The following is a 17,719-nucleotide window of genomic DNA, read 5'->3' as shown; positions in this document are numbered from 1 at the left end:
TCCTAAGTGGGTCAAACCATGTCCCAAAAGTCACCGGATCTGGTGTCACTTTAAAGAAGTAGTCCAGTTACACCTTTGTGGGCTTATAACTTGGCTTCTGAATGTCCTAGAGAGATTAGGTTTGTTTTAGTGTACTCCAATCAACAGCCCCTACAACCACAAAAAAGAATGGAGTCATTAGCACTTATGGTTTGTAAATGGCACCCAGAATTATGTTGCACGAAGCACAATTTTACATCATTCTGGGTCGATTTGTGTGAAAACAAGGTCCAATCAGGCCGAAACGTTACAAGAAGGTAGAATCTATTGAGTTGTAAGTGATATGAACGTTTCATGATGATCGCACATTCCTATAGGGGGTCAAACCATGTCCCAAAGGTCACCGGGCCTGGTGTCACTTTAAAGAAGTAGTCCAGTTACACCTTTGTGGGCTTATAACTTGGCTTCTGAATGTCCTAGAGAGATTAGGTTTGTTTTAGTGTACTCCAATCAACAGCCCCTACAACCACAAAAAGGAATGGAGTCATTAGCACTTATGGTTTGTAAATGGCACCCAGAATTATGTTGCATGAAGCACAATTTCACATCATTCTGGGTCCATTTGTGTGAAAACAAGGTCCAATCAGGCTGAAACATTACAAGAAGGTAGAATCTATTGAGTTGTAAGTGATCTGAAAGTTTCATGATGATCGCACATTCCTAAGGGGGTCAAATTATGTCCCAAATGTCACCGGATCTGGTGTCACTTTAAAGAAGTAGTCCAGTTACACCTTTGTGGGCTTATAACTTGGCTTCTGAATGTCCTAGAGAGATCAGGTTTGTTTTGGTGTACTCCAATCAACAGCCCCTACAACCACAAAAAGGAATGGAGTCATTAGCACTTATGGTTTGTAAATGGCACCCAGAATTATGTTGCACGAAGCACAATTTCACATCATTCTGGGTCCATTTGTGTGAAAACAAGGTCCATTAAGGCTGAAACGTTACAAGAAGGTAGAATCTATTGAGTGGTAAGTGATCTGAACGTTTCATGATGATCGCACATTCCTATAGGGGGTCAAACCATGTCCCAAAGGTATCCGGGCCTGGTGTCACTTTAAAGAAGTAGTCCAGTTACACCTTTGTGGGCTTATAACTTGGCTTCTGAATGTCCTAGAGAGGTCAGGCTTGTTTTAGTGTACTCCAATCAACAGCCCCTACAGCCACAAAAAGGAATGGAGTCATTGGCACTTATGGTTTGTAAATGGCACCCAGAATTATGTTGCACGAAGCACAATTTCACATCATTCTGGGTCCATTTGTGTGAAAACAAGGTCCAATCAGGCTGAAACGTTACAGGAAGGTAGAATCTATTGAGTTGTAAGTGATCTGAACGTTTCATGATGATAGCACTTTCCTAAGGGGGTCAAACCATGTCCCAAAGGTCACCGGGCCTGGTGTCACTTTAAAGAAGTAGTCCAGTTACACATTTGTGGGCATATAACTTGGCTTCTGAATATCCTAGAGAGGTCAGGTTTAATTTAGAGTACTCCAATTAACAGCCCCCATTACCCCAAAAAGGAATTTAGTCATTAACACTTATGGTTTTTAAATGGCACCCAGAATTATGTTGCACGAAGCACAATTTCACATCATTCTGGGTCCATTTGTGTGAAAACAAGGTCCAATCAGGCTGAAACGTTACAAGAAGGTAGAATCTATTGAGTGGTAAGTGATCTGAACGTTTCATGATGATCGCACATTCCTATAGGGGGTCAAACCATGTCCCAAAGGTCACCGGATCGGTGTCAATTTAAAGAAGTAGTCCAGTTACACATTTGTGGGCTTATAACTTGGCTTCTGAATGTCCTAGAGTGATCAGGTTTGTTTCAGAGTACTCCAATCAACAGCCCCTACAACCACAAAAAGGAATGGAGTCATTAGCACTTATGGTTTGTAAATGGCACCGAGAATTATGTTGCACGAAGCACAATTTCACATCATTCTGGGTCCATTTGTGTGAAAACAAGGTCCATTCAGGCTGAAACGTTACAAGAAGGTAGAATCTATTGAGTTGTAAGTGATCTGAACGTTTCATGATGATCGCACATTCCTATAGGGGGTCAAACCATGTCCCAAAGGTCACCGGGCCTGGTGTCACTTTAAAGAAGTAGTCCAGTTACACCTTTGTGGGCTTATAACTTGGCTTCTGAATGTCCTAGAGAGGTCAGGCTTGTTTTAGTGTACTCCAATCAACAGCCCCTACAGCCACAAAAAGGAATGGAGTCAAAAGCACTTATGGTTTGTAAATGGCACCCAGAATTATGTTGCACAAAGCACAATTTCACATCATTCTGGGTCCATTTGTGTGAAAACAAGGTCCAATCAGGCTGAAACGTTAGAAGAAGGTAGAATCTATTGAGTTGTAAGTGATCTGAACGTTTCATGATGATCGCACATTCCTAAGGGGGTCAAACCATGTCCCAAAGGTCACCGGGCCTGGTGTCACTTTAAAGAAGTAGTCCAGTTACACCTTTGTGGGCTTATAACTTGGCTTCTGAATATCCTAGAGAGGTCAGTTTTAATTTAGAGTACTCCAATTAACAGCCCCCATTACCCCAAAAAGGAATGGAGTCATTAGCACTTATGGTTTTTAAATGGCACCCAGAATTATGTTGCACGAAGCACAATTTCACATCATTCTGGGTTCATTTGTGTGAAAACAAGGTCCAATCAGGCTGAAACGTTACAGGAAGGTAGAATCTATTGAGTTGTAAGTGATCTGAACGTTTCATGATGATAGCACTTTCCTAAGGGGGTAAAACCATGTCCCAAAGGTCACCGGATCGGTGTCAATTTAAAGAAGTAGTCCAGTTACACATTTGTGGGCTTATAACTTGGCTTCTGAATGTCCTAGAGAGATCAGGTTTGTTTTAGTGTACTCCAATCAACAGCCCCTACAACCACAAAAAGGAATGGAGTCATTAGCACTCATGGTTTGTAAATGGCACCCAGAATTATGTGGCACGAAGCACAATTTCACATCATTCTGGGTTCATTTGTGTGAAAACAAGGTCCAATCAGGCTGAAACGTTACAGGAAGGTAGAATCTATTGAGTTGTAAGTGATCTGAACGTTTCATGATGATAGCACTTTCCTAAGGAGGTAAAACCATGTCCCAAAGGTCTCCGGATCGGTGTCAATTTAAAAAAGTAGTCCAGTTACACATTTGTGGGCTTATAACTTGGCTTCTGAATGTCCTAGAGAGATCAGGTTTGTTTTAGTGTACTCCAATCAACAGCCCCTACAACCACAAAAAGGAATGGAGTCATCAGCACTTATGGTTTTTAAATGGCACCCAGAATTATGTTGCACGAAACACAATTTCACATCATTCTGGGTCCATTTGTGTGAAAACAAGGTCCAATCAGGCTGAAACATTACAGGAAGGTAGAATCTATTTAGGTGTAAGTGATCTGAACGTTTCATGATGATAGCACTTTCCTAAGGGGGTCAAACCATGTCCCAGAGGTCACCGGATCTGTTGTCAATTTAAAGAAGTAGTCCAGTTACACATTTGTGGGCTTATAACTTGGCTTCTCAATGTCCTAGAGAGATCAGGTTTGTTTTAGTGTACTCCAATCAACAGCCCCTACAACCACAAAAAGGAATGGAGTCATTAGCACTTATGGTTTTTAAATGGCACCCAGAATTATGTTGCACGAAGCACAATTTCACATCATTCTGGGTCCATTTGTGTGAAAACAAGGTCCAGTCAGGCTGAAACGTTACAAGAAGGTAGAATCTGTTGAGTTGTAAGTGATCTGAACGTTTCATGATGATCGCACATTCCTATAGGGGGTCAAACCATGTCCCAAAGGTCACCGGGCCTGGTGTCACTTTAAAGAAGTAGTCCAGTTAAACCTTTGTGGGCTTATAACTTGGCTTCTGAATATCCTAAAGAGGTCAGGTATGTTTTAGAGTACTCCAATTAACAGCCCCCATTACCCCAAAAAGGAATGGAGTCATTAGCACTTATGGTTTTTAAATGGCACCCAGAATTATGTTGCACAAAGCACAATTTCACATCATTCTGGGTTCATTTGTGTGAAAACAAGGTCCAATCAGGCTGAAACGTTACAGGATGGTAGAATCTATTGAGTTGTAAGTGATCTGAACGTTTCATGATGATCGCACTTTCCTAAGGGGGTCAAACCATGTACTAAAGGTCACTGGATCTGGTGTCACTTTAAAGAAGTAGTCCAGTTACACATTTGTGGGCTTATAAGTTGGCTTCTGAATATCCTAGAGAGGTCAGGTTTGTTTTAGAGTACTCCAATTAACAGCCCCTATTACCTCAAAAAGAAATGGAGTCATTAGCACTTATGGTTTTTAAATGGCACCCAGAATTATGTTGCACGAAGCACAATTTCACATCATTCTGGGTCCATTTGTGTGAAAACAAGGACCAATCAGGCTGAAACGTTTCAAGAAGGTAGAATCTATTGAGTTGTAAGTGATCTGAACGTTTCATGATGATCGCACATTCCTAAGTGGGTCAAACCATGTCCCAAAAGTCACCGGATCTGGTGTCACTTTAAAGAAGTAGTCCAGTTACACATTTGTGGGCTTATAACTTGGCTTCTGAATGTCCTAGAGAGATCAGGTTTGTTTTAGTGTACTCCAATCAACAGCCCCTACAACCACAAAAAGGAATGGAGTCATTAGCACTTATAGTTTGTAAATGGCACCCAGAATTATGTTGCACGAAGCACAATTTCACATCATTCTGGGTCCATTTGTGTGAAAACAAGGTCCAATCAGGCTGAAACGTTACAAGAAGGGAGAATCTATTGAGTTGTAAGTGATCTGAAAGTTTCATGATGATCGCACATTCCTAAGGGGTCAAATTATGTCCCAAAGGTCACTGGATCTGGTGTCACTTTAAAGAAGTAGTCCAGTTACACCTTTGTGGGCTTATAACTTGGCTTCTGAATGTCCTAGAGAGATCAGGTTTGTTTTGGTGTACTCCAATCAACAGCCCCTACAACCACAAAAAGGAATGGAGTCATTAGCACTTATGGTTTGTAAATGGCACCCAGAATTATGTTGCACGAAGCACAATTTCACATCATTCTGGGTCCATTTGTGTGAAAACAAGGTCCATTAAGGCTGAAACATTACAAGAAGGTAGAATCTATTGAGTTGTAAGTGATCTGAACGTTTCATGATGATCGCACATTCCTATAGGGGGTCAAACCATGTCCCAAAGGTATCCGGGCCTGGTGTCACTTTAAAGAAGTAGTCCAGTTACACCTTTGTGGGCTTATAACTTGGCTTCTGAATGTCCTAGAGAGGTCAGGCTTGTTTTAGTGTACTCCAATCAACAGCCCCTACAGCCACAAAAAGGAATGGAGTGATTGGCACTTATGGTTTGTAAATGGCACCCAGAATTATGTTGCACGAAGCACAATTTCACATCATTCTGGGTCCATTTGTGTGAAAACAAGGTCCAATCAGGCTGAAACGTTACAAGAAGGTAGAATCTATTGAGTTGTAAGTGATCTGAACGTTTCATGATGATAGCACTTTCCTAAGGGGGTCAAACCATGTCCCAAAGGTCACCGGAACTGGTGTCACTTTAAAGAAGTAGTCCAGTTACACATTTGTGGGCTTATAACTTGGCTTCTGAATATCCTAGAGAGGTCAGGTTTAATTTAGAGTACTCCAATTAACAGCCCCCATTACCCCAAAAAGGAATTTAGTCATTAGCACTTATGGTTTTTAAATGGCACCCAGAATTATGTTGCACGAAGCACAATTTCACATCATTCTGGGTTCATTTGTGTGAAAACAAGGTCCAATCAGGCTGAAACGTTACAGGAAGGTAGAATCTATTGAGTTGTAAGTGATCTGAACGTTTCATGATGATAGCACTTTCCTAAGGGGGTCAAACCATGTCCCAAAGGTCACCGGATCGGTGTCAATTTAAAGAAGTAGTCCAGTTACACATTTGTGGGCTTATAACTTGGCTTCTGAATGTCCTAGAGTGATCAGGTTTGTTTCAGAGTACTCCAATCAACAGCCCCTACAACCACAAAAAGGAATGGAGTCATTAGCACTTATGGTTTGTAAATGGCACCGAGAATTATGTTGCACGAAGCACAATTTCACATCATTCTGGGTCCATTTGTGTGAAAACAAGGTCCATTCAGGCTGAAACGTTACACGAAGGTAGAATCTATTGAGTTGTAAGTGATCTGAACATTTCATGATGATCGCACATTCCTATAGGGGGTCAAACCATGTCCCAAAGGTCACCGGGCCTGGTGTCACTTTAAAGAAGTAGTCCAGTTACACCTTTGTGGGCTTATAACTTGGCTTCTGAATGTCCTAGAGAGGTCAGGCTTGTTTTAGTGTACTCCAATCAACAGCCCCTACAGCCACAAAAAGGAATGGAGTCAAAAACACTTATGGTTTGTAAATGGCACCCAGAATTATGTTGCACGAAGCACAATTTCACATCATTCTGGGTCCATTTGTGTGAAAGCAAGGTCCAATCAGGCTGAAACGTTAGAAGAAGGTAGAATCTATTGAGTTGTAAGTGATCTGAACGTTTCATGATGATCGCACATTCCTAAGGGGGTCAAACCATGTCCCAAAGGTCACCGGGCCTGGTGTCACTTTAAAGAAGTAGTCCAGTTACACCTTTGTGGGCTTATAACTTGGCTTCTGAATATCCTAGAGAGGTCAGTTTTAATTTAGAGTACTCCAATTAACAGCCCCCATTACCCCAAAAAGGAATGGAGTCATTAGCACTTATGGTTTTTAAATGGCACCCAGAATTATGTTGCACGAAGCACAATTTCACATCATTCTGGGTTCATTTGTGTGAAAACAAGGTCCAATCAGGCTGAAACGTTACAGGAAGGTAGAATCTATTGAGTTGTAAGTGATCTGAACGTTTCATGATGATAGCACTTTCCTAAGGGGGTAAAACCATGTCCCAAAGGTCACCGGATCGGTGTCAATTTAAAGAAGTAGTCCAGTTACACATTTGTGGGCTTATAACTTGGCTTCTGACTGTCCTAGAGAGATCAGGTTTGTTTTAGTGTACTCCAATCAACAGTCCCTACAACCACAAAAAGGAATGGAGTCATTAGCACTCATGGTTTTTAAATGGCACCCAGAATTATGTGGCACGAAGCACAATTTCACATCATTCTGGGTTCATTTGTGTGAAAACAAGGTCCAATCAGGCTGAAACGTTACAGGAAGGTAGAATCTATTGAGTTGTAAGTGATCTGAACGTTTCATGATGATAGCACTTTCCTAAGGAGGTAAAACCATGTCCCAAAGGTCTCCGGATCGGTGTCAATTTAAAAAAGTAGTCCAGTTACACATTTGTGGGCTTATAACTTGGCTTCTGAATGTCCTAGAGAGATCAGGTTTGTTTTAGTGTACTCCAATCAACAGCCCCTACAACCACAAAAAGGAATGGAGTCATCAGCACTTATGGTTTTTAAATGGCACCCAGAATTATGTTGCACGAAACACAATTTCACATCATTCTGGGTCCATTTGTGTGAAAACAAGGTCCAATCAGGCTGAAACATTACAGGAAGGTTAAATCTATTTAGTTGTAAGTGATCTGAACGTTTCATGATGATAGCACTTTCCTAAGGGGGTCAAACCATGTCCCAGAGGTCACCGGATCTGTTGTCAATTTAAAGAAGTAGTCCAGTTACACATTTGTGGGCTTATAACTTGGCTTCTCAATGTCCTAGAGAGATCAGGTTTGTTTTAGTGTACTCCAATCAACAGCCCCTACAACCACAAAAAGGAATGCAGTCATTAGCACTTATGGTTTTTAAATGGCACCCAGAATTATGTTGCACGAAGCACAATTTCACATCATTCTGGGTCCATTTGTGTGAAAACAAGGTCCAGTCAGGCTGAAACGTTACAAGAAGGTAGAATCTGTTGAGTTGTAAGTGATCTGAACGTTTCATGATGATCGCACATTCCTATAGGGGGTCAAACCATGTCCCAAAGGTCACCGGGCCTGGTGTCACTTTAAAGAAGTAGTCCAGTTAAACCTTTGTGGGCTTATAACTTGGCTTCTGAATATCCTAAAGAGGTCAGGTATGTTTTAGAGTACTGCAATTAACAGCCCCCATTACCCCAAAAAGGAATGGAGTCATTAGCACTTATGGTTTTAAATGGCACCCAGAATTATGTTGCACAAAGCACAATTTCACATCATTCTGGGTTCATTTGTGTGAAAACAAGGTCCAATCAGGCTGAAACGTTACAGGATGGTAGAATCTATTGAGTTGTAAGTGATCTGAACGTTTCATGATGATCGCACTTTCCTAAGGGGGTCAAACCATGTACTAAAGGTCACTGGATCTGGTGTCACTTTAAAGAAGTAGTCCAGTTACACATTTGTGGGCTTATAACTTGGCTTCTGAATATCCTAGAGAGGTCAGGTTTGTTTTAGAGTACTCCAATTAACAGCCCCTATTACCTCAAAAAGAAATGGAGTCATTAGCACTTATGGTTTTTAAATGGCACCCAGAATTATGTTGCACGAAGCACAATTTCACATCATTCTGGGTCCATTTGTGTGAAAACAAGGTCCAATCAGGCTGAAACGTTTCAAGAAGGTAGAATCTATTGAGTTGTAAGTGATCTGAACGTTTCATGATGATCGCACATTCCTAAGTGGGTCAAACCATGTCCCAAAAGTCACCGGATCTGGTGTCACTTTAAAGAAGTAGTCCAGTTACACATTTGTGGGCTTATAACTTGGCTTCTGAATGTCCTAGAGAGATCAGGTTTGTTTTAGTGTACTCCAATCAACAGCCCCTACAACCACAAAAAGGAATGGAGTCATTAGCACTTATGGTTTGTAAATGGCACCCAGAATTATGTTGCACGAAGCACAATTTCACATCATTCTGGGTCTATTTGTGTGAAAACAAGGTCCAATCAGGCTGAAACGTTACAAGAAGGTAGAATCTATTGAGTTGTAAGTGATCTGAAAGTTTCATGATGATCGCACATTCCTAAGTGGGTCAAACCATGTCCCAAAAGTCACCGGATCTGGTGTCACTTTAAAGAAGTAGTCCAGTTACACATTTGTGGGCTTATAACTTGGCTTCTGAATGCCCTAGAGAGATCAGGTTTGTTTTAGTGTACTCCAATCAACAGCCCCTACAACCACAAAAAAGAATGGAGTCATTAGCACTTATGGTTTGTAAATGGCACCCAGAATTATGTTGCACGAAGCACAATTTCACATCATTCTGGGTCGATTTGTGTGAAAACAAGGTCCAATCAGGCTGAAACGTTACAAGAAGGTAGAATCTATTGAGTTGTAAGTGATATGAACGTTTCATGATGATCGCACATTCCTATAGGGGGTCAAACCATGTCCCAAAGGTCACCGGGCCTGGTGTCACTTTAAAGAAGTAGTCCAGTTACACCTTTGTGGGCTTATAACTTGGCTTCTGAATGTCCTAGAGAGATCAGGTTTGTTTTAGTGTACTCCAATCAACAGCCCCTACAACCACAAAAAGGAATGGAGTCATTAGCACTTATGGTTTCTAAATGGCACCCAGAATTATGTTGCACGAAGCACAATTTCACATCATTCTGGGTCCATTTGTGTGAAAACAAGGTCCAATCAGGCTGAAACGTTACAAGAAGGTAGAATCTATTGAGTTGTAAGTGATCTGAAAGTTTCATGATGATCACACATTCCTAAGGGGGTCAAATTATGTCCCAAAGGTCACCGGATCTGGTGTCACTTTAAAGAAGTAGTCCAGTTACACCTTTGTGGGCTTATAACTTGGCTTCTGAATGTCCTAGAGAGATCAGGTTTGTTTTGGTGTACTCCAATCAACAGCCCCTACAACCACAAAAAGGAATGGAGTCATTAGCACTTATGGTTTTTAAATGGCACTCAGAATTATGTTGCACGAAGCACAATTTCACATCATTCTGGGTTCATTTGTGTGAAAACAAGGTCCAATCATGCTGAAACGTTACAAGAAGGTAGAATCTATTGAGTTGTAAGTGATCTGAACGTTTCATGATGATCGCACATTCCTATAGGGGGTCAAACCATGTCCCAAAGGTCACCGGGCCTGGTCTCACTTTAAAGAATAAGTCCAGTTACACCTTTGTGGGCTTATAACTTGGCTTCTGAATATCCTAGAGAGGTCAGGTTTATTTTAGTGTACTCCAATCAACAGCCCCTACAACCACAAAAAGGAATAAAGCCATTAGCACTTATGGTTTGTAAATGGCACCCAGAATTATGTTGCACGAAGCACAATTTCACATCATTCTGGGTCCATTTGTGTGAAAACAAGGTCCAATCAGGCTGAAACGTTACAAGAAGGTAGAATCTATTGAGTTGTAAGTGATCTGAATGTTTCATGATGATCGCACATTCCTATAGGGGGTCAAACCATGTCCCAAAGGTCACCGGGCCTGGTGTCACTTTAAACAAGTAGTCCAGTTTCACATTTGTGGGCTTATAACTTGGCTTCTGAATGTCCTAGAGAGGTCAGGTTTGTTTTAGTGTACTCCAATCAACAGCCCCTACAACCACAAAAATGAATGGAGTCATTAGCACTTATGGTTTGTAAATGGCACCCAGAATTATGTTGCACGAAGCACAATTTCACATCATTCTGGGTTCATTTGTGTGAAAACAAGGCCCAATCAGGCTGAAACGTTACAAGAAGGTAGAATCTATTGAGTTGTAAGTGATCTGAACGTTTCATGATGATCGCACATTCCTATAGGGGGTCAAACCATGTCCCAAAGGTCACAGGGCCTGGTGTCACTTTAAAGATGTAGTCCAGTTACACCTTTGTGGGCTTATAACTTGGCTTCTGAATATCCTAGAGAGGTCAGGTTTGTTTGAGAGTACTCCAATTAACAGCACCCATTACCCCAAAAAGGAATGGAGTCATTAGCAACTATGGTTTTTAAATGTCACCCAGAATTATGTTGCACGAAGCACAATTTCACATCATTCTGGGTTTATTTGTGTGAAAACAATGTCCAATCATGCTGAAACGTTACAAGAAGGTAGAATCTATTGAGTTTTAAGTGATCTGAACGTTTCATGATGATCGCACATTCCTATAGGGGGTCAAACCATGTCCCAAAGGTCACCGGGCCTGGTCTCACTTTAAAGAATAAGTCCAGTTACACCTTTGTGGGCTTATAACTTGGCTTCTGAATATCCTAGAGAGGTCAGGTTTGTTTTAGTGTACTCCAATCAACAGCCCCTACAACCACAAAAAGGAATAAAGCCATTAGCACTTATGGTTTGTAAATGGCACCCAGAATTATGTTGCACGAAGCACAATTTCACATCATTCTGGGTCCATTTGTGTGAAAACAAGGTCCAATCAGGCTGAAACGTTACAAGAAGGTAGAATCTATTGAGTTGTAAGTGATCTGAATGTTTCATGATGATCGCACATTCCTAAGGGGGTCAAACCATGTCCCAAAGGTCACCGGTCCTGGTGTCACTTTAAATAAGTAGTCCAGTTACACCTTTGTGGGCTTATAACATGGCTTCTGGATATCCTAGAGAGGTCATGTTTAATTTAGAGTACTCCAATTAACAGCCCCCATTACCCCAAAATGTAATGGAGTCATTAGCACTTATGGTTTTTAAATGGCACCCAGAATTATGTTGCACGAAGCACAATTTCACATCATTCTGGGTTCATTTGCGTGAAAACAAGGTCCAATCAGGCTGAAACATTACAAGAAGGTAGAATCTATTGAGTTTTAAGTGATCTGAACGTTTCATGATGATAGCACTTTCCTAAGGGGGTAAAACCATGTCCCAAAGGTCACCGGATCAGTGTCAATTTAAAGAAGTAGTCCAGTTACACATTTGTGGGCTTATAACTTGGCTTCTGAATGTCCTAGAGAGATCAGGTTTGTTTTAGTGTACTCCAATCAACAGCCCCCATTACCCCAAAAAGGAATGGAGTCATTAGCACTTATGGTTTTTAAATGGCACCCAGAATTATGTTGCACGAAGCACAATTTCACATCATTCTGGGTCCATTTGTGTGAAAACAAGGTCCAGTCAGGCTGAAACGTTACAAGAAGGTAGAATCTGTTGAGTTGTAAGTGATCTGAACGTTTCATGATGATCGCACATTCCTATAGGGGGTCAAACCATGTCCCAAAGGTCACCGGGCCTGGTGTCACTTTAAAGAAGTAGTCCAGTTAAACCTTTGTGGGCTTATAACTTGGCTTCTGAATATCCTAAAGAGGTCAGGTTTGTTTTAGAGTACTCCAATCAACAGCCCCCATTACCCCAAAAAGGAATGGAGTCATTAGCACTTATGGTTTTTAAATGGCACCCAGAATTATGTTGCACAAAGCACAATTTCACATCATTCTGGGTTCATTTGTGTGAAAACAAGGTCCAATCAGGCTGAAACGTTACAGGAAGGTAGAATCTATTGAGTTGTAAGTGATCTGAACGTTTCATGATGATCGCACTTTCCTAAGGGGTTCAAACCATGTCCTAAAGGTCACCGGATCTGGTGTCACTTTAAAGAAGTAGTCCAGTTACATATTTGTGGGCTTATAACTTGGCTTCTGAATATCCTAGAGAGGTCAGGTTTGTTTTAGAGTACTCCAATTAACAGCCCCTATTACCTCAAAAAGAAATGGAGTCATTAGCACTTATGGTTTTTAAATGGCACCCAGAATTATGTTGCACAAAGCACAATTTCACATCATTCTGGGTCCATTTGTGTGAAAACAAGGTCCAATCAGGCTGAAACGTTTCAAGAAGGTAGAATCTATTGAGTTGTAAGTGATCTGAACGTTTCATGATGATCTCACATTCCTAAGTGGGTCAAACCATGTCCCAAAAGTCACCGGATCTGGTGTCACTTTAAAGAAGTAGTCCAGTTACACATTTGTGGGCTTATAACTTGGCTTCTGAATGTCCTAGAGAGATCAGGTTTGTTTTAGTGTACTCCAATCAACAGCCCCTACAACCACAAAAAAGAATGGAGTCATTAGCACTTATGGTTTGTAAATGGCACCCAGAATTATGTTGCACGAAGCACAATTTCACATCATTCTGGGTCGATTTGTGTGAAAACAAGGTCCAATCAGGCTGAAACGTTACAAGAAGGTAGAATCTATTGAGTTGTAAGTGATATGAACGTTTCATGATGATCGCACATTCCTATAGGGGGTCAAACCATGTCCCAAAGGTCACCGGGCCTGGTGTCACTTTAAAGAAGTAGTCCAGTTACACCTTTGTGGGCTTATAACTTGGCTTCTGAATGTCCTAGAGAGATCAGGTTTGTTTTAGTGTACTCCAATCAACAGCCCCTACAACCACAAAAAGGAATGGAGTCATTAGCACTTATGGTTTGTAAATGGCACCCAGAATTATGTTGCACGAAGCACAATTTCACATCATTCTGGGTCCATTTGTGTGAAAACAAGGTCCAATCAGGCTGAAACGTTACAAGAAGGTAGAATCTATTGAGTTGTAAGTGATCTGAAAGTTTCATGATGATCGCACATTCCTAAGGGGGTCAAATTATGTCCCAAAGGTCACCGGATCTGGTGTCACTTTAAAGAAGTAGTCCAGTTACACCTTTGTGGTCTTATAACTTGGCTTCTGAATGTCCTAGAGAGATCAGGTTTGTTTTGGTGTACTCCAATCAACAGCCCGTACAACCACAAAAAGGAATGGAGTCATTAGCACTTATGGTTTGTAAATGGCACCCAGAATTATGTTGCACGAAGCACAATTTCACATCATTCTGGGTCCATTTGTGTGAAAACAAGGTCCATTAAGGCTGAAACGTTACAAGACGGTAGAATCTATTGAGTTGTAAGTGATCTGAACGTTTCATGATGATCGCACATTCCTATAGGGGGTCAAACCATGTCCCAAAGGTATCCGGGCCTGGTGTCACTTTAAAGAAGTAGTCCAGTTACACCTTTGTGGGCTTATAACTTGGCTTCTGAATGTCCTAGAGAGGTCAGGCTTGTTTTAGTGTACTCCAATCAACAGCCCCTACAGCCACAAAAAGGAATGGAGTCATTGGCACTTATGGTTTGTAAATGGCACCCAGAATTATGTTGCACGAAGCACAATTTCACATCATTCTGGGTCCATTTGTGTGAAAACAAGGTCCAATCAGGCTGAAACGTTACAGGAAGGTAGAATCTATTGAGTTGTAAGTGATCTGAACGTTTCATGATGATAGCACTTTCCTAAGGGGGGTCAAACCATGTCCCAAAGGTCACCGGGCCTGGTGTCACTTTAAAGAAGTAGTCCAGTTACACATTTGTGGGCTTATAACTTGGCTTCTGAATATCCTAGAGAGGTCAGGTTTAATTTAGAGTACTCCAATTAACAGCCCCCATTACCCCAAAAAGGAATTTAGTCATTAACACTTATGGTTTTTAAATGGCACCCAGAATTATGTTGCACGAAGCACAATTTCACATCATTCTGGGTCCATTTGTGTGAAAACAAGGTCCAATCAGGCTGAAACGTTACAGGAAGGTAGAATCTATTGAGTTGTAAGTGATCTGAACGTTTCATGATGATAGCACTTTCCTAAGGGGGTCAAACCATGTCCCAAAGGTCACCGGATCGGTGTCAATTTAAAGAAGTAGTCCAGTTACACATTTGTGGGCTTATAACTTGGCTTCTGAATGTCCTAGAGTGATCAGGTTTGTTTCAGAGTACTCCAATCAACAGCCCCTACAACCACAAAAAGGATTGGAGTCATTAGCACTTATGGTTTGTAAATGGCACCCAGAATTATGTTGCACGAAGCACAATTTCACATCATTCTGGGTCCATTTGTGTGAAAACAAGGTCCATTCAGGCTGAAACGTTACAAGAAGGTAGAATCTATTGAGTTGTAAGTGATCTGAACGTTTCATGATGATCGCACATTCCTATAGGGGGTCAAACCATGTCCCAAAGGTCACCGGGCCTGGTGTCACTTTAAAGAAGTAGTCCAGTTACACCTTTGTGGGCTTATAACTTGGCTTCTGAATGTCCTAGAGAGGTCAGGCTTGTTTTAGTGTACTCCAATCAACAGCCCCTACAGCCACAAAAAGGAATGGAGTCAAAAGCACTTATGGTTTGTAAATGGCACCCAGAATTATGTTGCACGAAGCACAATTTCACATCATTCTGGGTCCATTTGTGTGAAAACAAGGTCCAATCAGGCTGAAACGTTACAAGAAGGTAGAATCTATTGAGTTGTAAGTGATCTGAACGTTTCATGATGATCGCACATTCCTAAGGGGGTCAAACCATGTCCCAAAGGTCACCGGGCCTGGTGTCACTTTAAAGAAGTAGTCCAGTTACACCTTTGTGGGCTTATAACTTGGCTTCTGAATATCCTAGAGAGGTCAGTTTTAATTTAGAGTACTCCAAATAACAGCCCCCATTACCCCAAAAAGGAATGGAGTCATTAGCACTTATGGTTTTTAAACGGAACCCAGAATTAAGTTGCAAGAGGGACAATTTCACATCATTCTGGGTTCATTTGTGTGAAAACAAGGTCCAATCAGGCTGAAACGTTACAGGAAGGTAGAATCTATTGAGTTGTAAGTGATCTGAACGTTTCATGATAATAGCACTTTCCTAAGGTGGTAAAACCATGTCCCAAAGGTCACCGGATCGGTGTCAATTTAAAGAAGTAGTCCAGTTACACATTCGTGGGCTTATAACTTGGCTTCTGAATGTCCTAGAGAGATCAGGTTTGTTTTAGTGTACTCCAATCAACAGCCCCTACAACCACAAAAAGGAATGGAGTCATTAGCACTCATGGTTTGTAAATGGCACCCAGAATTATGTGGCACGAAGCACAAGTTCACATCATTCTGGGTTCATTTGTGTGAAAACAAGGTCCAATCAGGCTGAAACGTTACAGGAAGGTAGGATCTATTTAGTTGTAAGTGATCTGAACGTTTCATGATGATAGCACTTTCCTAAGGGGGTCAAACCATGTCCCAGAGGTCACCGGATCTGTTGTCAATTTAAAGAAGTAGTCCAGTTACACATTTGTGGGCTTATAACTTGGCTTCTCAATGTCCTAGAGAGATCAGGTTTGTTTTAGTGTACTCCAATCAACAGCCCCTACAACCACAAAAAGGAATGGAGTCATTAGCACTTATGGTTTTTAAATGGCACCCAGATCTATGTTGCACGAAGCACAATTTCACATCATTCTGGGTCCATTTGTGTGAAAACAAGGTCCAGTCAGGCTGAAACGTTACAAGAAGGTAGAATCTGTTGAGTTGTAAGTGATCTGAACGTTTCATGATGATCGCACATTCCTATAGGGGGTCAAACCATGTCCCAAAGGTCACCGGGCCTGGTGTGACTTTAAAGAAGTAGTCCAGTTAAACCTTTGTGGGCTTATAACTTGGCTTCTGAATATCCTAAAGAGGTCAGGTTTGTTTTAGAGTACTCCACTCAACAGCCCCCATTACCCCAAAAAGGAATGGAGTCATTAGCACTTATGGTTTTTAAATGGCACCCAGAATTATGTTGCACAAAGCACAATTTCACATCATTCTGAGTTCATTTGTGTGAAAACAAGGTCCAATCAGGCTGAAACGTTACAGGATGGTAGAATCTATTGAGTTGTAAGTGATCTGAATGTTTCATGATGATCGCACTTTCCTAAGGGGTTCAAACAATGTCCTAAAGGTCACCGGATCTGGTGTCACTTTAAAGAAGTAGTCCAGTTACATATTTGTGGGCTTATAACTTGGCTTCTGAATATCCTAGAGAGGTCAGGTTTGTTTTAGAGTACTCCAATTAACAGCCCCTATTGCCTCAAAAAGAAATGGAGTCATTAGCACTTATGGTTTTTAAATGGCACCCAGAATTATGTTGCACAAAGCACAATTTCACATCATTCTGGGTCCATTTGTGTGAAAACAAGGTCCAATCAGGCTGAAACGTTTCAAGAAGGTAGAATCTATTGAGTTGTAAGTGATCTGAACGTTTCATGATGATCTCACATTCCTAAGTGGGTCAAACCATGTCCCAAAAGTCACCGGATCTGGTGTCACTTTAAAGAAGTAGTCCAGTTACACATTTGTGGGCTCATAACTTGGCTTCTGAATGTCCTAGAGAGATCAGGTTTGTTTTAGTGTACTCCAATCAACAGCCCCTACAACCACAAAAAAGAATGGAGTCATTAGCACTTATGGTTTGTAAATGGCACCCAGAATTATGTTGCACGAAGCACAATTTCACATCATTCTGGGTCGATTTGTGTGAAAACAAGGTCCAATCAGGCTGAAACTTTACAAGAAGGTAGAATCTATTGAGTTGTAAGTGATATGAACGTTTCATGATGATCGCACATTCCTATAGGGGGTCAAACCATGTCCCAAAGGTCACCGGGCCTGGTGTCACTTTAAAGAAGTAGTCCAGTTACACCTTTGTGGGCTAATAACTTGGCTTCTGAATGTCCTAGAGAGATCAGGTTTGTTTTGGTGTACTCCAATCAACAGCCCCTACAACCACAAAAAGGAATGGAGTCATTAGCACTTATGGTTTGTAAATGGCACCCAGAATTATGTTGCACGAAGCACAATTTCACATCATTCTGGGTCCATTTGTGTGAAAACAAGGTCCATTAAGGCTGAAACGTTACAAGAAGGTAGAATCTATTGA

The sequence above is a fragment of the Nothobranchius furzeri genome, chromosome 7 (genome assembly GCF_043380555.1).
Source record: "Nothobranchius furzeri strain GRZ-AD chromosome 7, NfurGRZ-RIMD1, whole genome shotgun sequence".
In the NCBI taxonomy this organism is placed as follows: Eukaryota; Metazoa; Chordata; class Actinopteri; order Cyprinodontiformes; family Nothobranchiidae; genus Nothobranchius; species Nothobranchius furzeri.
Note: the sequence above shows the minus strand (reverse complement) of the source record.